The sequence below is a fragment of the Typopeltis vanoorti genome, chromosome 13 (genome assembly GCF_054136105.1).
Source record: "Typopeltis vanoorti isolate ZY-2024b chromosome 13, IOZ_Tvanoo_1.0, whole genome shotgun sequence".
Taxonomy (NCBI): domain Eukaryota; kingdom Metazoa; phylum Arthropoda; class Arachnida; order Uropygi; family Thelyphonidae; genus Typopeltis; species Typopeltis vanoorti.
Genome location: NC_143561.1, coordinates 72,306,584 through 72,328,123, shown reverse-complemented (window position 1 = coordinate 72,328,123; position 21,540 = coordinate 72,306,584). Strand labels below are relative to the sequence as shown.

At 34.3% G+C, this 21,540-nt stretch overlaps 1 protein-coding gene across 3 annotated transcripts in view; it reads left to right on the top strand.

Moving 5' to 3' along the window:
* LOC150100280 (proton channel OtopLc-like) overlaps positions 1–21,540 on the top strand; it is a 117,795-nt gene that overhangs the window by 24,082 nt on the left and 72,173 nt on the right. Inside the window, exon 1 of one of the 3 annotated variants that reach the window (XM_090402829.1) lies at positions 20,711–21,301. The exons of 1 other annotated variant lie outside the window; for it this stretch is intronic. The gene's annotated coding sequence lies outside the window, so the exon portion shown is untranslated. Of the gene's footprint in view, positions 1–20,710; positions 21,302–21,540 lie in introns of those variants that run through there. One more of the 3 variants, XM_090402830.1, reaches the window with a different exon arrangement.

Below are 21,540 nucleotides of genomic sequence, written 5' to 3'. Positions count from 1 at the left end.
AAAAGTCCGCCATCAAACTACCGCCCAATCACTCTCACTTCAATTCTCTCCAAAGTAATTGAGAAAGTCATTAACAGTCAACTTTTCCACTACCTGAAACTTTTCTTGGAAAAATACTCGTGCAGATATGCATTGCTAAATATAGTGAAAGACACGTTGAACTGCTGACTCAGCCACTTATGAAAACACCTCGTTTACACACATCGTATTTTTTTAACCACGGGACATGTCTGATATTTTCTACCTACGCTGAAATTCAAAAGAAATCGTAGCTCCATATGCATAAATCCATATACGTTGAAACAGCAATTATATCAACAGCCATTTGACAGAATTGTTTATTTCGGTAGTGCAACATTCTGTAATAAAATACCAATAAACGGATCTCCCTCTTGTATTGAAAGTCCCACCCACTAAAGTTGTATACCTATAGCGCATTAGTGCTGTGTATATGTGAACCAAGATTACATATGGCACGATATATTTCAGTGAAATTTGTATAAATAAATGTGCTTCTACAACTAAGACAGGATGTTGTTGTTTACACAGAGACAGGAAGGTTATGAAGCGAGTCTTTTAACTGCGTGTTCTGACAATTGTGTGCATGTGTGTGGCGGTCTTTGTATTTTGTAGTAAAAAAATAAATACTGAAAGTTTCCAGAACATAAAAAATTCATAGAGAAAATCTGAGCTTAAATTTTTCCAGAGGTAATGTTTTTCCAATTGTGCCCATAGAAGCGGTTAATAATGAACGATTCATAAAATGTCTCAGTGTGCGTTACTCATCTACTTAGGATAGGGATCGACTTCTGAACTATTTTGAACAGGTGAGACACATATCAATAAAATGCCAATATCAATAAAATGTAGGATCTCCTTTCGCTACGATGACTGCAGCAATCCTACGTGGGATACTTTCCACAAGCATACGATAAAGATCAATGGGAATTTTGGACCTTTTTTTCTGTAGGCATGTAATGAGGGCCTGGAGTGTTGTTTTTTCAGACGTCCCTTTATCTGACTTGATACTCCAGTTCATCCCACACATGTTCAATAGGATTGAAATCAGGGCTCTGGAGATCAGTTAAGTGTGGTGATATTCACGTCACCACAAATCACGCAGTTACCGTAGCAACCTTATGACGCGGTGCATAGTCTTGCTGAACGAGACAATAGTTAGTTCCATAGAAACGCCAAAAGTTGGGAGTATTGCATTCTCCAGAATATTCAGATACCTCTGGGAGTTTAATGTTCCTGGGCATTGATTTCGGATCAATTCCCAGGAGATCCGAGGCCAAACTAGGAAAAACAGCACAGAAATCACACTGCCACCTCCGAACTGCATAGTTGGGGTTGGTGTGGTGGATTTTCCATTTCGGTCGTTTCCAACCCTAGGTGACTTTATAAGCATTGGCCACAAAGTGTTCTTGGTGAGATTGTTTACAGGGTAGTTCACCATTGCTCCCCCCCCCCCCATTTTTATCTTGTCTCGGGACCAGCATATGGCTGGGACGTATTCATGATTGTAATGTTCACCGGGCCGGTTTGACTGTTCTGGGGGACGAAACACCTGAGTTTCCGGGTATATATATATATATATATATATATATATATATATATATATATAAACTACTTCCGTGTAAGACCGATTAATTCATCTTTCGTTTAAAGATACCAGCTAAAGGTTCCTCACGCCACAGAAGGGAATAGAACGCAAGTCTTTCCGACCAAAGGGCTTCGTGTATACTGACTGAGCTACAGAGGCTCATTGCTGTGGTTACGCATTAGGTAAGAGACGCTCAACCGGGCATCTCCCACACCTACAGGATGCAGCCTAGAGGATGCAGAGTGATTATTATCTCCATAAACCAGCTTTCCAAGCTTCCACGTTTCATTGTACACGTTCTTTCCACTGAAGACAACGCTGCATGTCAGTTCGGGTTATGTGGTGTTTTCATATTGCGATCCTACCATGGAATCCTATGCCTAGATTCTGAATGTTTTTGTACAGATTCATGTTTCAATAGATGCCTGGAAGTCCGCATTCAACGTTTCGGCCGGTGAATGGCTATTTTTACATATTATCCTTCGTAGCAGCATCCTACGGTCATGCTGGATGAGTGTGAGGTCGTCCACTGCGCTAACACTTGCTTGCAGTTGACTCCCTGCGCGCTTCAATCTGAGTATGGTATCATTGATTGTTGACCTGGTATAGCCCAATTTACCAACAGATAGGCCTGCAAGATGACCTGCAACACAACACCTCTTTCAAACTCCATCAGTTCCCTTCTACCAGCTATTTCACCTGGACACAGTTTCACTGATTTGGGAGTATCAAATCACCTCAATTTATACCGGCTATAAACACGTGACTTGTACACGGCACGATGCGCCTTGCCCACAAAGGCTGTCTGTTGACGTCTTTCCAGATTTCTGAGGCACAATCTGTGATGAAAATTAAAATCATTTTCATCACACACACACACACACACACACACACACACACACACACACACACACACACACACACACACACACACACACACACACACACACACACACACACACACACACACACACACACACACACACACACACACACACACACACACACACACACACACACACACACACACAATCTTTTAACTTTTATTCAGTTCTGTTACGGTTGTAAAAAAAAGTCATGAACATATTCTATATAAATGAATGTCAGGTCCGGCACGTTTTAATATGGAGTTTTTTATTCATAATCGCTAACATCAACTTTTTTTTCCCATCGCTCATCGATTACAGTAGAGGTGATATAATGATCTGTATTAAACACTGATTAGTCATTGTCATCACCAGAAGCATAACAGATTTCTAAGGAGTAGCCTCTGAAGAAAAATTAAAATCTTTTCCTTCGAAGACTATGCTTAGAAAATTTATAAAATTATCGCTGTGATAAAAGTATCAATACTGGAAATTCAAATATTAATTTCCAGTATTGAGTCATTAGCAAATCCCTACTCCCTTATTGCAGTATAATACAAAAGCCTCATCAAATCAATGTCGAAATGAAATTAACTGTTGACTACATCGTAGTTGTATTTTAGTGGTGCATAAGATATCTTATTTGGTCAAGTTATTCAATGCCTCTAGAAAGCTCCCTGTTAATTTACGTTAAACATTGTTGATAAACATTGATTGAATTATCAAATTACTTCCCACTGTAAAGTTGGTCATAAAATAAATACGAATAGAACAAACGCTCTTAAACTGTGATCCAAAAACGCTCAAAAGAAATTAAACTTCACCAATGCAGTAGAAAAATAGAATTTTGCTTACCTGGGATCTAATGTTGACATACAGATAGAACTCACAAGAATATAACAGACAAAGATTAATAAAAGAAAATACCACTTTCAGAAGTTTGAATAATATATTGAAATCATCCAAATATCATAATAAAATCAAAATAACATATTCAGTAGCTATGTGAAGGACTTGTTATTATATGAATCAGGGCCATCAAAACTACCAAAGAATAGGAAGTCATTATCTTTCTGACAGTGTTTATGTAAAATATTAGCAATATTTTAGCCACAGCGTTTGAAAAACGAAGAGTTATTATAAATAGACAAATAAAAAAAAAAGTATTTCCAGAGAAATAAAAAGGAGGGAAAATGGAAGGGGAGGGGAAGGGACTGTCTATATACTGAGAAAGGACAAGGGGAAAATTCCGTGGGTAGCTTTGACATGGATCACAGAAAGAAAAAAAGAAAGATGAAAGCCTAATTAATTTTTCAAGGAATGACAGAAAAATAATGAAAGATGGCGTGTTAGGAGGGCTGGAGAGAGAGGGGGGGGGGCAAAATTTGTTGCAAAACACAAAGATAACTGAAAAAGATGGATCTCTGCCACGGGAACAACAGATAGGCCGATAGATAGATAGTTGTTTATTTTGGAAACTCAGTAATGATCGATATAATTTAATTCCTGTTTTTATTATGTCATTTCAGATAATTATAGTACTGTGCAATAAAAAAAAAACATACAAAGTGAGTGAGCCATATCAAATTCAAACCGGTTTTGAACGCTACAAACATATTAAGGGCTGTGAAAGGTACATAATTTTATCAAAATTATGTACATTTAACAGCCCTTATGAAAATTATAAAATTATGTATAATTCATCATCATTAAATAAATTTGCGATTTGTTGTACTGATGATGATGGTATCATCATATTTTGCTGATTGCAATCCTGCACATATCGCGAGCATAAAATTCCACTTTCATTTTATGGATCTATTGAGATAAAGATTGGAAACCTAAAGTATATCAGTATGCTGTGGAAGAGCTAAGGATTAGATAATCTGGGAAATACTACTTTGGAGACTAAATATGCTTTTTTTTTTTAGTCCTCTTCCAGTCTTCAGTAAAATAAAAAGGTAGTCCTGTACTACCAGACAATGCTTCTTGGTCATAGTGCTTGTCACATGTAAACAAGTTTGATTTCGTTTATTTGGGTTTACGGCTGTAGCAACTCGGGCTATGAGGCCATTTGTATCACGTCTGATAATTGCATGTGTTCTAATAGCCAGGTCGCCTGCTTTCTGGATGAAAAACCCGAGTTTCCAGGAAGAAAATCCTTCTACCTCTTTATGAGACCAGCTAATTCAGTTTCAGTTGAAAAACCGTGATAAAGATTCTTCTGGTCTAGATAGGATTCGAACCCAGGTCTTTTCAACCAAAGAGCTTCGTCTATATCGAATGAAATGCGGGGACTCTAGTAAGCAAGTAAATGATTTTCTTCAGCTAATACTGACTGGCGAACCTAACACACTGTTTACTCTCCCCCCCTTTCTTTTTTTTGTGTGTGTGTGTGTTCTCCAAAATATGGACTCACCACACATTCTATTAAGCACAGCACAGCGCACCACTTTATTAAAAATATATTTCCTTTGTTAGATCAATGACATCCATCTTAAGAAAACTTTAATGAAAGCTACTTTTTGAAAAATCAGTTCAGAATTTTAACTTTGATTTAAATTATATTTTTTCCTTGCTGAGAGATTAAAATTGGTTAATTTTTGTTACTTCACTTCCTCATTTACTTGTTTATTTCAGATCAAGCTTTGCATAATTTAATTTAGTGTTTCAAATATTTACTGGTAGCAAAAGCGATGTGAACCTTTAGAGACATTCTTGGCTGTGAGCCAAGTGTTGTATCATCAGGAAGTTACAACCATCCAAAGAACGTTAAATACATAACAAGATGAGAATTAGTGACAATAACTTCCTATCAAGTGCAAGCTATAGTTGTTAAAGAGTTACGAAGAAACGAGGACAAAGATATTTAAATATAGCACACCCCATTGTTCAAGCATCCGTTCTAATAGGACAAAAGAGACTAGTCCTAAAGAAAAAACAGTTACATTGTATTTTAATAGATACACAATTTAACGAAATTTATGTTATTTTTTCTTTTTATATAAAACTGTCATATTTTAAAGGATGCTGCACGGATCTGACTTAACAGTAATAAAGAAAAATGTTTTATCTCAAGGTTGTGTATTTGTTAACATCCAGATGTACAATATTCAGTGGAATAATGTACATTGTTCTCAATATTGCAGAACATGAATAACAAAAAAGGAATAAATATTGTATATGCTATTAAATCTTTCCTATCATTTCCATACCGTTAGATCTGACATTTTATTCTTAAATCATATTTAGATTATTCTATATTATGCTATTTTGATGGTCAAGATCACTATTTTAATATTATAAAGTATATGGCAATGCCTCAACGGCATCAAGAACTTTTTGACAGAAGATGAAATAGCCGAAGGCTTTTCATTTCACAAAGGAGAAGACTGACCTGAGAAATCACGCGGTAACAAGTCAGCAGAATTTGATCAACAAATGGATTTTTAGATTAGGGGAGCTCAGTTGCAACGCTATCAATGAAATAAATAAATAAGAAGAGCATTAAAATATAACATCTCCTTATGTGGAGTCTCCATAAAAGCATTCCGGCGTTTAAAGTACAATATTTTTCAAAGCTGAGATAGATGATCACCTACTCAGAATTTTGTGCGAAGGGAATACTTAGTATATTTTATTATATGTATAAATATAATATTATGATTATGATATGTTTTATGATATGTATATTTTGTGTCTCTCGGTATGACGCACAAATCTTGAGTGAGTGATTAAGTGCAACAAGAATTTAGGTGAGATTATCGAGTGTATCTCAGGGGGGGGGGGATTAGAAAATGAAGGAATCAAAAACTGTCAATATTTAAGAAAAAAATCTACAGAAGGCCCCAACAAGAAAACTTTTTTATTGTTAAGAATTCTAAAGAAGTCAGTTACTATCTGTGCAAGTTTAAAGTTTGCCTTAATTGTCTTCACCAAAGCTTGATACCAATGGAATCGACTGAAATAAAAGTCTAGGAAAGTTTCTCTGGAGCTTCCGTAGCTGAATTGATTTTGACGGTGTTCTTTGGTTGGAAAGACCTGGGATTCGAATCCCGTCTCGCGAATAACCGTTACCACGGCTTTTCAAATAAAAGTGAGTTAGTCGGTCTCAAATAATAGTGACAGGTTAATCCCCCCCCCCAAAAAAAACCCAAAATTCGGGCCTTCGAACCAGAAAAACACAATTGGCAGCCATAATACGCTATAAAGATCGGATTAATCCATTATTAATTAGGTTTCAAAAAAAAGCCAAGTTACTTGGCTTTTTTTTGAAGCCTAATTAATAATGGATTAATCCGATCCTAACAAGCAAGGGAAAATGGGAAAGATCCTTTAATCAGTGACTAAATCTGGACCTACAGTGTCTCTTTTAGGGACCTAGCATTGTGAAGTTAACATGCAGATACGCAAGCCTCTGTAATTAACGATTAAGTAGATGATCTTATTTTTCAAAATTATTGAAAATAAAATGAATTTTCTATACTAAAGTAATCATCATCATCATCATCATCATCATGCGTATCAAGGAATTAAGCCCAGCACGGCCTGTTCTGACCTTAGAAATCATCGTTGAATCGTTTAAGAGGACGTCCTAGTTTTCTTTTTCCTAATGGCTTGTACTTTAAGGCTTGTTTTTAGTAATCTTTCTGTTTTCATTCTTTGAACGTGTTCCATCCATTTGTATTTATATTTTTTAATTTTTTTTTTTACTGGTACTTGGTTTAATTCTTTCATAAATACTAAAGTAATTCCAACATTAATCAGAATTGAATAAACTGATAAAATTGAACCTACAGTCTTTCTCCTAGTTTCTTTTAGTTTGAAATTACGAAGTGTATACACAGGTATCTCTAATTAAACGACTTGTAATTTAATTAAATTATGTCATTTTTTTTAAATTAAGGGGGGGAAGAAGTTCTCTATAATAAAGTAATTCAAATATTAAGCAACACTTGCAAAAGAAAGAGGATCGAATAATATTTGCATTTTCCCGTTTTCTGTGGATTCGGGACTTTGTCGTTATTATGGCAAAAGCAAACTGTACTGAGAATTGTAGATATTGACTCAAAACGATAATCTGACCACAGTGTCGTCAATCAATACAGCGCCTTGACCATTCGGCGTCTTAATATAATTAGCTTCTTTAAGTTATGATACTAAGATACTACACCGCATTTGGTGTTAAGGTTAGTATTTTTTAAACATCTACAATCAGAGGCGTATTATTCTATAGGTGCTAGTGCTCTCCTAAGGCATTTGAGATCTACGAACAGAGAATTGTATTTCGGTAACTTTTCAATATACCCATAAAAATATTGTCGATAAAATAAGATTTGAAATTAAACTGCCTTAAAATTCTATGTTTTGTTAATTTTATTTTCTATTTTAGTTTTATTTAAAAATTACTTCGCGAATACAGACTAAGATGACATTGAAGTTGGGATAACACAGGTCGAGGTGTAACATGAATGCTGACGCAATACAGGAGAAAAACTGTTTTCTTTTTTTTTTCTTCTTCATTTGTCACTTTATATTAGTTGTCAGATATTTTAAAAATCTGACAATTAATAACTATCATTTGGTGATTCAGTAGAGTCGAGTCAAGGAAGAGATTACTCTACATTAATCTCTCTCTCTCTCGGTTCATGAAGTCAAGCCTGGATAGAGTAATAATTCAGATGAATGACTGCAATATTTTTCAGAATAATTTAATTTCAAAAGTCTGGAGAACTAGAGATGAAAAGTGAAATTAAAATTTAACATTAAAATTAGATCATAAAAGAATCTAAACTGGACAGGAGAGAGTGGACATTAAATTTGAATGTAGGGTAATGAAATGTATGAAGTTCAGTAAGAAAGTAAATTTAGAAAGAGCTACAAAACCTACGGGATTTATTATTATGATTGACAAAGAACTGAGGATCAATAGTTATGATGGAATACAATTGATAAAGACAAAACGATTATTAATTTAATTAAATGCAGCTTCACTTGCAGGAGGAAAGAAGTTACGATACTTTTATATAAGTTGCTTCTTGGGTGAATTAGATTACGGCTCTCAATGTTGGTCACCCAAATTTTAATGGATGTTAAGAGTAGTAGATGGATTACATCACCACGATTACCAAGAGAGAGATGGAGAGAGAAAGAGAGAGAGAGAGAGAGAGAGAGAATTGAAGTGTCCAAGTTAGTTCATGCAATGTTTAACGTGGACAGTCGGATCGGAGTCTACTGTATTTAGCTGAGTGAGACCTTATGGAAGCATAACAAGAAGCTAGCACCGTGTTCGTACTCATACACCTAGTTCATCTCATACATAGTTAATACTCATACACGGAGTTCATCTTTTACGGTTAGGATGGTGAATATATAGAATGAACTTCAACAAAGAAAAGGTTGCAGATGACGACGACAGTTTATATCGTTTAAAAATAAATTAGATATACTAAATATTATGCATGGAGGACAGATTAAACAATTAATATATATGGATGATTAGTATGTAGTAATCATTGTTTTGGTTAGTTTGCCTAATGAAAAATTTCGGTCAGAAAAAACTCTGCTCCCTTCGTATAAGACCAATTAGTATATAATTAGCAATTAATATTGTGAATAATGATACATTAAGTATATTCATGATTGTACAAATGTAAAGAGTAGGGATATTTAATATCACTAACTATTATATCGTTGATTATGTTCGTTTTGTTAATTATTATTAATTTATATAATTCATTACTACAAATTCTACATGGCAGTTGATATCAATATAGTGAAAAGTGATTAATAACTAATTGTCACGGAATGTTATTATTAATACATTTGATAACAATTATAAAATAGTAAGTTAACGACCAATATTCATCCAGTTTTATTATTTTTGTTAACTGTTATTAACTGTATTATAAGTTTACTGTGAAGAGAAGAAACGGATGATATAGAAGTAATTAGTAAAACAATACCCAAATTAATATTTGGTATTGTTTATGCATTTATAGAAACTATTAATCATAGAAAAAAATAATAACGTTGAGAGTGAAAAACAAGAAACAGAATAGGTTTCTTCTATTTTTCGCACAAGTCAATCTATACTAGGTTAAGCGATGAAATGAGAATCTGATTTACATATAGAGGGCCATATGGTGAGAGCCAATATATGCTCATTTGTTGCTGATCGTTTTTTTTTCTTTTTAATCTCCAGCACGAGTTAGTCAATCTCGAGGTTAATGTTAATTTTTCTCCAAATCCTATGGTCTTTACAAAATCATAAAACCAGCTTCGACTATATTTTTGTAGTTCACTTCAGTATACAGTAGGAAAGGAGCGCTTTGCGAACTTTATACTTATTGCCTCCCTAGATCCCCAATTGAAAGAATAAAATAATAATAAAATTGCATTAATATAAATAGTAGCGTATTCATACACCAGAGCCTAGGCACAAACATATATAATTCTTCTGTGATTGTGAGGGGTTTTTGATTTAAAAAATGACAAACGAATTTTCTAACATACACTCACTATATCAACTTGTTGCAGAACCAACAAATTTAGAAACTTTCTAAATTCTTGAATTCTGTAGCCTTTAATAATGAACATTGTATATGTTACTGATCCTAACGGTGAAAAACGAAAGCGTTACATTTTCTGTCAACTATTTTCTTCACTAACATTTTTATCTTGTAGGGGTTGTACTAACAAAAGTCGTATCTATGTAACACGCGGACCCTGCAATGGAAGCGGGAAAAACGCACAGAGGAAGAGAGTCTAATAGGGATTTAGTTTATCCAAGTTGGAGTAGAACTTCCCTCTCTGAATTAAGCTTTAAGTCTAATATCAATCAGTTATTAATTAAATTACGCTAATCCTTAATCGTTATGAAAACAATCCCGCAACACATATATAACACGCTGAGCTTTGCTTTACTTGTCTCTCTCTCTCTCTCTCTCTCTCTCTCTCTGATAATCTTAAAACAACCCAATCGAATTTTACATGAGTTGGGACGATATATCGAATTTTGATAAAATTTAAGAGCACATATAAACCAAACAGATGTGATTTCTCTTTAATAATTTCATAAATTTCAACATTTATTGTAATATCTTTATAACTCGGGAATCATAATCATTGTTAGGACGAATTTAACAATTAAGATTCGAGTGCAATTAAAAATGCTAAGCGTTTCATAAAACATTACCAGTGTATAACCCAGACTATGTGTAGAAATTTCGCCTACAAGATGAAACCCTGCACACAGTGAGGGGGGGGGGGTTGCAGCCATTTTCTTTACTAAAGCAAGATAAGCTGACGAAGGTATAGATTTCCATAAATGCCTGTGAAAAAAATTTCGTGATTTATTTTGGTTTGCTTTTCATCAGTAGTACAGAATATGTGTGTGGTATTTCATCTTACATCTATTTGCATCACTAATACAAGACAAGACAAGCTGAGTTGAAGTCTAGAGTTTCACATGGGTTACTGTAAACAAGAGGATTCTAGGAATATAGCAAAAATATCAGATCAAATTTCTGCACAACACAAGAGAAGGGAGATAGCTGTTAGTCGGAAGCGTGGGATGAAAGTCATGTGACCTCATTATCAAGGTCGCAGGAGAAAGTCAAGTTTATTAATTGGCTGCTCTCATCCATCGTAACTGGAACTTACAATATATCTTAAGTGGCGACTTACACAAACGTTACAGAACTGTTACAAATTTCTATTTCATTACTAAGACATTTTTACTTAGTTAAGTTGCTATAATTCACTCTTCTCTTCTTAAGACCTATTTCAAGTAATGTGAAAGTGTGTGATTTCAGAGTAGTTTAACGAAACATGAATACATTAGCTATGTATTAATAACGACACTTACGAATACTTGGTTAATGTATTCATAAGTGTCTGTTACCCATTTAAAGTGTCCATAAAATTAATCTTCATATTTTTGTATATAGCTATGAAGCCATTTGAAGATCCACTGAAATATCCAAATGTGGCTGAAATCTACGAATTTGTTCACAGTCGGATTGTTAAGGAAAATATTAGCCATGGTAGTGTTCTTAACCAATCTGAATAATAAGTCATCAATGACTTAGAAATTTAAGAATGATTTAGAAATTCAACATTCGCTTTAAAAAAAAAAATACCGATATTTAATAATCGTCGTCATCCGGTAGCATCCTCTTGCAAGAGGGTTGTAGCAGATGAGCAGCTCTTCTCCATTTTTCTCGGTCTGTGGCCTCCGTCATTCTTAAACCAGTCCATTCCACGATGTCACTGAACCACTCTCTAGTTGGTCTTCCACGTCTTCTCTTCCCCTCAACTTTCCCTTGTAATATAGTTCTTGTCAGGTGTCCCGAAGAACCTCTCAGAAGTTGTCCTGCGAATCTGGTCTTTCTTTGCATAATATTCTTGAGCAGTGTTCTTTCCATCTCAACTCTTCTTAAAACTTCTTGATTTGATATTCTCTCTGTATAGCTAATCTTTTCTATCTTTCTATAACACCACATTTCCAATGCATTAATTCTTTCCATATCTCTCTTTCTGAGTGTCCATGACTCACTTCCATAACTTGCAATACTCCAAACTGTTGCTTTAACTATTCCAACTGTAACACCTATTTTAATATTCTTGTTTATTAAAATTCTCTTCATTTCCATAAATGCCGATTTAGCTTTGCCTATTCTATTTCTAATGCCCAACTCTGAAGTTCCTTTCTCTGAGATCCAGCTACCTAAATATTGAAATCTTTCCACTTCTTCTAAAATCTTTCCTCCACATCTTATCTTTACATTATCTCCTATTTTTCTGCCCATTATCATTATCTTGGTCTTCTTTGTGTTAATCCTTAGTCCGTACTCTTTACAGGAGTTTTCAATTCTTTGAAGAATTTTTTATAATTCATTTCCACTTTCTGCCATCACCACTACATCATCCGCATATCTTAAGTTATAAATGATTCATCCATTTATTTTTATTCCTTCTTCTACACTCTCTATGCATTTGTTCACTATAAAGGTTAAACAATAATGGTGATAACTTGCATCCTTGTCTAACTCCTCTCTCCACTGGGAATTCTTCTGTTTCCTCTCCATTAACACATACTGATACTGTTTGTGTCCAATATAATCTCTTTAAAATTTCCAAGTCATAATAGTTAATATCAATATTTTCTAGAATGTCAAAAAGCCTTTTATGTGTCACTGTATCAAATGCCTTTTTAATAATATTTAATAAAAACATCAAAAATGTCATCTGTATGTACGGCAACCAGAGAATCATTTTTTCTGAACGCAGTGTTATTTAAATCACATAATAATTACCGAATCTTCATAAACTGTGAAGATTCAACGTTTGTTGTCATTAAGAAAGCAAACAACTGAACAACAGTGACCGACGACTAAAATGTGAATTATTCTTCATAGTGCGAATAGCGAAATGACCATTACTATAAAACAGTTACCACTGCAATAAAAATAGGAACTCATATATGGTGCGTTAAGGGCGCATGAAAGGAAACTGCACAGAATGCTTACTGCACAAGACCATGGAAAAACATTATTCTTTAATTTTCTTTAGTACGAACTACTTTCATACTGAATATTCAAAGGATGATTCATGTTTTGAATGTTTTGTTTCCATTTATGTCATCTCTATAAATAAATAAAAAATCCGCTGAAGCCTTTAATTCCCTATAGAGAGTAGGCGAGACTGTTTTAACTCTAACTTTTGGAGACTTAGAGGATAGTTCATTAACTACCGGTAGCCAAACAGAGGAATATCCTGTAAAGAGAGGCAGAAAAATGTCGCAATTTCGTGGTACCTAATCCACGCAATATGGCAGTGCCTCAAATAGAGTGGGTTCCACGGTCGATTTTCTTCAGTTTATGGAACGGAAAACCCGAGTTTCCAGAACATACCTGCTTGCTCGTGCCAGAGATTGACTAACTTAGAAATTGGTAGAAAAAAGTCCCTCTAATCGGCAACTAGATTCGAACTCAGAACGGATTTCTTCAGATGGACTACCGCTATGAATGCAAACGTCACTTCCGCAGGGTTACACAAGCCTTTTGAAATACGATATCATTACGAAAATCATTATTGAAGAATGATAATTTCTCAATGATCATGATGATCATTGTCATCATTCCTTGGATGTACTTCATATTTCATGAAGTGCGCTGAAGAAAATATCGAATACGATTAAATCTAATCTTCATTGCTAGAAAGGCAAATTAAGGTTTTATATGAAAAGTTTTATATGAAAATTTTCTTTCGGAATTTTTCTGTTAATAGTTTTCTAATTTAGTTGGTTTTAGTCTTTTGAAGATGTCAGCTAGATTTTGGAGACATAAAATACATAAATAAATCCTTTAAAGCCTTTTATTCTCCAAAGCGAATGAGCAGAACCCTTTTTGAGTTCATAGCTACAGAAAATTTTGAAGAATTCGAGGAGAGTACAGTAGCAAATGCCGCCATCTCATGATCTTATGCGCTAAAGAATATTACTGTCTGAAATAATAGAGTTTTACGGTCGGTCAATTTTTCTGAGTTGTTGAGGTAAAAAAAAACGAGTTTCGGGAAGGGATAAAACTACTTGCCTGCTCCAAAAAGATCGACTAACTCGGGAATAAGATGAAAAAATATATAGAAAAAATTCCTAAAAACATTGGAACCAGAAATATTTCAATAATCCGAAAAAGAAATCCCAACACTCATCGCGAGAAGGCTGTTAGTTTATTCTTCTCATTAAATTTATCCACCACCAATGCACTCAACACTTTTCCATATTCCACTTCCTCGCTACAAAAAAAAATCGCTCCCCACATTCTTGCTGATTATACCGTCAATTTTCATGCTTGCCTTTTTTCGTTATTTTACAGCTTATCATGTATTAATTATATTTCCCTTGTCTATCCTGAATAATAATAATAATAATAATAATAATAATAATAATAATAATAATAATAATAATAATAATAATAATAATAATAATAATAATAATAATTTATGATTTTATAATTTATAATTTCATCATCATATATCAAGGATTTAGGCCTAGCGTGGCCTGTTCCGGCCTTAGCAGTCATCGTTGAATCGTTTAAGAGGACGTCCTGCTTTTTCTTTTTCCTAATGGCTTGTACTTTAAGGCTTGTTTTGGTAATCTTTATATTTTCATTCTTTGAACTTGTTCCATCCATTTATGTTTATATTCTTTAATTTTTTGTAATTTTTTAATTTTTTTAAATTTTTTCTATTACTGATTCTTAGTTTAATTAATTTATGAAAATTAATGACTATGTATCATGCATTACATCCACAAAGTGATGTTGACCGTCATCATCACTTTGTGATGATGACGGTCATTTCGATCAATGATATAATAATAATTATAATTATTATTATAAATAATAATAATTATTATTATTATCATTTCGATCAATGATAATAATAATAATAACAAATACAAACAATCATTCACCAGAAAAAGAAGAAACACTTAAATTTTGGAAGACAATCTTGGATAATCTTATTGAACACAATAAAGATGCCTCATGGATTAAGGAAATAGAATCAGAAATGAAACAAAAACAAATGCAAAATGGCATTATCATTAAAGAAATGGTCAGCGCTCAAGTTAGAAAATTAAAAAACTGGAGTGCACCTGGCAAAGACGAACTATATGGATTTTGGTTAAAGCATTTAACCAGTCTACATGATAGAATGGCAGAACAATTTAATTATTTATTGCAGTCAGGCTCAGTGGAAGACTGGATGATATCTGGGCGCACTTTTCTTTTCATGAAAGATAAGGATAAGGTTGCAGACCCAAGTAACTATCGCCCAATAACATGCCTATCAGCTATGCTTAAGCTGTTCACTGCAATCATAGCAAATTCCATATACCACTACTTATCAGATAATCAGTTTCATCCAATTGAACAAAAAAGGCAATTTTCAAAAATCCAGCGGAACAACAGACCAGATCCTTATTAATAAAATAATTCTCAGAAATTCAAAAAGACGAAAAACTAACTTAAACATGGCATGAGTAGACTATAAGAAAGCATTCGATTCCCTCCCACATTCCTGGATCCTAAAATCAGTACAAATATTGAATTAGCAAAAACATATGTTCCTTTCTGGCTGCTGCTATGAAATCATGGAAAACAACTTTAATAGTGAATAATGAACGATTCGGAGATATCAGCATTAAACGTGGACTTTTCCAAGGTGATTCCTCGTCACCATTGCTCTTCAATATTTCTTTGATACCTTTATCTATGATTCTAGAACATAACAAAACTTGGATATGAAATTCCTAAATGTAATATTAAAATTTCCCATCTATTGTATATGGATGACTTGAAGTTATATGAAAAATCGGCCCAGCAAATACTCTTTACAGAACACAGTTCGTATTTTCAGTCAAGACATCAAAATGAAATTTGGTTTAGATAAATGCGCAATTTTATCTATTAAACGAGAAAAAATTAATGACACTAGCAATTTTAATTTCGATCAAGAAAAATATATAAAAGCAATTTCAGCTGACGAACACTATAAATACCTATGAATATTGGAAGCCAGTGACATTCTCCACTCGAAAGTTAAACAGCAGGCAGCAGCAGAATACACCAAAATAATTAGAAATATTCTGAAAACAAAACTAAATGGATTAAACACAATTAGAGCAATAAATTCTTGCTATACCAGTGATCCGATACGCAGCTGGAATAATAGATTCGACAAAAGAGGACCTTGACAAACTGGACCGCAAAACTAGAAAAGTAATGACTATGCATTATGCATTACATCCACGAAGTGAATGTAATGCATGATGATAAAGTTAGGTTAGGTTTCCAACGAAAAGGCTTCGTCGAAACCAACTGAGCTTCAGAGGCCCCAGTTCTCTCTACATGAATGGCAAATTGTATACCTTATCTGATTCTCAAATATGATGCTTAAATTAAGATGACTAAATGCATTATCCTATCAAGAAAAAAAAAACACTACCATTCTTGCCCATTTGAAGAAAAATAAGTTCTATTTTTCTCGATGTTGTTTGGGAGGATACGCAACTGCTGCTGATATTCTCGCAGAACTTTCCCCAAGGAATCGGCAATTTTCATTACAAGTTGATTCCGGGAAACTGATTAAGAAGGCTCTTGAGCTTACCAATATTTCGTCGACTTAAGAATTCACTTAATATTTTGTCTTTGTATATTTTCCGATTTCCGTTCGGTTACGGTTTACCTTTGTCTGGCTTGTGTTTGGCATTTAATTATGAGAAATAGATAACTGTCCATCTGCTCATTTGGAAAAATGCTGATTACATAATCTGATACATCTACGGCATGTGCTGTGTTTTCGTTTACTACAATATAGAAATATATGAAGGTTTTCGTTAACTAATGCTCTTGCAGTTATTATTTATTTTATTTTATTTTATTTATTATTTTTTTTTTACTAGAAGATTCTCATTTAGCGCTATCCTTTTAGAATTTTCTGGAGTGATGCCCTAATGGCTAATCCTGTTAAGGAGAAATAGTTAATATAATAACGTCAGGTGTGCTGTTTATGGAATTGTGGGAAAGTTATGAGAGTTTGTATTACTTTTAGTATTTTTTTTTACAGTTACCCTCTTAGCGAAAGTGAACTTCATGCTGTTATAGTTATCGGCTTTCTCTTTTCTTCCTGATTCGAGATATTTTGCTTGGTCCTGGTATGTTGCATCTATATTTCATCCTACGCTTTTGTATGGTCAGGACTAGGCTGGATATTCTTTTGCAAATTATGCATTCATAATTAAATGTTAGGACCATGATAGCCAGTTTGAGTATGTCCAATTAGGAGATGTACAGCTTTAAAGGACAGCCGAGACATCTCAGATTTGTAGTGCGTCAAAAGTATTCTTCCTCGGAACCCCATTACCATCCTTAGGTATCAGGATGTGCCTTACAACTGTCGCTCATTGGACGTTAAACATCTGGGACTCAAGTGTTTCATTAAGTTTATGTTAATGGTGTTCCCTTTCCACACAGGCCCTTCATCTGTAGCACGAATTATTGGAAAACAATTGTGGTTTTCGTGAGCATCAGATGTATCTTCAGAAAAAATTCAAGTCCAACATATACACTTTTTAAAACTGGAATTTGTACTCAAGGAGATTTTAGATTCAGCGCCTGAGATCCCACTCACCATTAAGCCATACACTGAAGCCTTCGCAAGCCAGACTAATAGCCAAATGATTCTGGCCCAGTCATCAGGGACTGCTGGTCTTGTTGAAGCAGAGGTCTAAGTAGTGCATTAACCCCCATCAGGATCCGCCATTTCATGTCTACAGATCACACCACAAGGTAAACAGAGCAACATGAGTTGAATCCCAGTGAAAATGGACTGGATAAAAGGAAAGCAAAAATGACTCAGAAGCGGAGCTAAGAATAGAAGAAATACAAGAAAAAAAATGCAGAAAGGAAGAAAATGAGGGGTGGGGGGTGGCACTATCACCGGGAGGTTATATCCACCACGAATAGGTGACTCACATGCAGAGAATCTTTTGGATTTCATCGATTCATCATCACTCCGAAAAAAAAAAAAACATAGACTAGCAATTTCTTTAAATCCTATGAATCAATCTACCTTTATAAGGCATGCAACAGTAATGTGGAATAATGTATTGCTGCTCAGTACTTGTAATTATACCATACTTTTACTTTTCCGAAATGTTTACTACTTCTGAATTTTAAATGGTTTCATAATAAACGAAATAAGAGATGCAGACACAGTTGAAAGCGATTATTATTATTACAGATTAGTTTAGGAAAATATTTCTAAATCTTTTGAAAAGCGTATATATTCTTAAACAAATCCTTTGTGGTGGAAGACTACTGACGATTCAGCACTTCGAAATACATTACAATCAATTAAATTAATTTCAATAAACAAAAAAAAGTTATAATTTGTTTCAAGGCTTTTTTTTCCAAAATATCTGTCACACATCACATCGACAGCAGATATCCCATTCTCCCTAGCTCAGTCGGTATAGACGAAGCTCTTTGGTCGGAAAGACCGGGTGCGATTCCCGTCCGTGACCTGAGGAACCTTTATCTGGTTTCTTTCGACGAAAGGTGAGTTAGCGGGTCTCATACGGAGGTAGGGATCTTTTCAACCTCAAACTTGGGTTTTTCGTTCCTCAGAATAGGAAAACCTGCCCCGAACACACACATGGATTAGTCAGGAATACTTAAGACTCAGCCATAGACCTGATTCGTCAGTTATATTCCGGTCCCGAGCCCGGATAAAAAAAAAAGGGGGGGGGGTTGAGATGGTGCCGTACTTCCGCCGTAAAAGAAGCCTCACGGCCGTCGTATCATCATACGCTAAATAAAATAAATAAAACATCGATGATAACGCCAATGAAAAAAAAAATATACATATGTGTGTGTTGTGTTATAAGGCCCCGCACTGTTTTTGGCAACAGTTTTATTAGTGTTAATGAAATAGTTATCGAACCATCTTACCTGAACTTAACTAAGCTACTATACATGTTAAATAATACGTTCAATCTCTATATTAATAGGGAACGTGATTTTTTTCTATAGCCATTTTCACCCTTCATATTAATCATACAGAGCTGGAAAGGTCTTAAATGCATATTCTGATTCTAAAGATTTACAGAGATTTACTATTATTATCGAACATCATATCATGCTTTAATTGTGTTACCTAATTAAATATGAATTCTTACAGCTCCTTAGGTATGCAGCGCATGTAGAGGACTGTAGATTTATTATACTTCTTAAGTCAAAAAGCTCTTGGAGTTTTGGTTTCGAGACGAAATTTTTCACACAGGAACAGCTAGTCACTATTAATTCAACGATATGAATTTAATATCTCTTTCTAATTAAATGTTTTCGTTTTCGATTCCTTTTCTTTTTTGTAAGTTATAGGATGAAATGAGTCATATCTCAGTACGCATTCATTAGGGTGTTTCCCTTTGACCTACTGGCGCACTTCCCACTTTTTCTTACTACCTTACCTCACCTAGAAACGCGTTTAGCTAGTTTTAGATTTACTGTTCTTCTGCCGTGTTACATGATAATAGCAGGTCGCATTTATCATCTAATCCTACAAATCGCTTTAAGTTGTTTATCAGATTAACTTCAAATGCTATTGTATTTTGAATAATTCAGTATCAAGAGTGTATCAATATTTGTTTCAGAGCAATTTTTTAATTTAGTACAATGATATGTATTATTCAGTACAAAGATATTTGTATAACTCATTCATTTGTAATTATCATAAGATAATTTCAAATTATTGGGGTATACAAATACGCAATTTTCAAACAATTCAAGACGTGTGTATGTTCATGTATAAAAATATTATTCACTCTAAGGAATAATTTTATAATCAGTTAATACAATACACTTCTACACGACATATTGTAGCATCATCAATGATGATGCTACAAAATGATGTCTCTATAATTTTCCCATTTGGCTGAACAGTGAAATTAGACTTAAAAGTTGGAAAAAAAGCTTTTTTTTTAATTTTTCCTTCATTATAAATTTATAATTATTCTTTTTTTTTTCTGACAGAAAACAAGATATTTAGCAGAATTCGATCTTATTCCAATGAAACCATAGTCGAAAGTTAAAAGGGTCATAAAATATGTTCATATAGCTGTAATTGTGTTGTACTATTTATGTACGTGCATCACATACATCGGCAAATTAAATATTTTTTGTTGCAGTTTATTTTATGAATAGCTGCCCTTTTTCCCGTTAGCGTAAATTAAGAATGAAACAAAAAAATTAAGTTTTTGAAATTTAAATCCTTTAAATAGCAGAATGCGATCTCACAAATACAAAACCATCTGCAAGGAAAATACACGTGAAAAATCACTTTCACACCAGCGGGTCTTTTTTATTGTTATATCCATCCTTTCCTACTTTTATTGCACAACAGGCAGGCGTGTCCTTATTTTTGAAAACTAATTTCCATCTCTTTACAGTGAAGGAAGCAGGTAGGCTCTCTCTCTCTCTCTCTCTCTCTCTTCATCAATGTAGGGGGGGGGTAATGAAAGGCGGAAATGCATGTTCGAATTGTAAGTGGAAAATTAATAAGGATAATCTGAATACATAAAAGATTGGATTTATTTATTTATTTTTGCTCTAATGAGGTTATAGTGTAGCATGCATGCCTTTCAGTTATTCCAAGTTGAATGTTAGTACATTATTATCTACTGCAGTGATCAGTAAGTCCCGTACTTGACCAACTGTCCACTCAGTGAAGCCTTAACTTTACTGAGTTGTTTTTATCGGAATTTGTATAAACTTTGGATGACGTCATTCCAGGAGGGCTCAAAGTACGAACGAAAAGAGTTTGCGAAGATTTCACTCGTATTATCCTCATCTTTAAAGGCAAAAATTGAAAAGGCGATTGAACCCTCCGTAAACTTTTGAAACAGCAACACATGTTCTGCAGTTAATGATCGCAGGAGGGTGGTGACGGCACTACAGTGGCTCCCTTGTTTGGGGGAATTTAGTTGCGACCTACACGGATTACAGGACACGACAACCATAATGTTAAGCGTGCCCCTGCGCAGTCTATGAAGTCAGAGAAGGGTGTGATGTAAAGAAACGCCATCCAGACGCCACTTGGACTAAAGTACGTTAGTACAAGTGATCAGCGATGTTCGTCACGAATAGAATATTCTGTATGGACTCGGCTCATTCTGTAATGATGACGGCGGGAAAGAAAGGCGAGTGTAAAAAGCTGGCCAGTTTATGGAAGTGAGGAGAATTCAGCACACACAAAGAAATCGGTAAGTCATCCCACCACTTGTTTGCGATATTTGTTGCTAAATGATAATCACTTGTGTAAAAGGAAGGGAGATAAATGGCTGATCACATTGTCTGGGTGACCTAACCACCTTGATCAGATTTAACTTATGAAAATCTGCATATTTGGACAAATATACTTTCAAGTAAAAGTTTCTCATTTTTACATATAAACCGTGCATGTTTAAAAGATTAATATAACAGAAAGAATCAGCACATAATA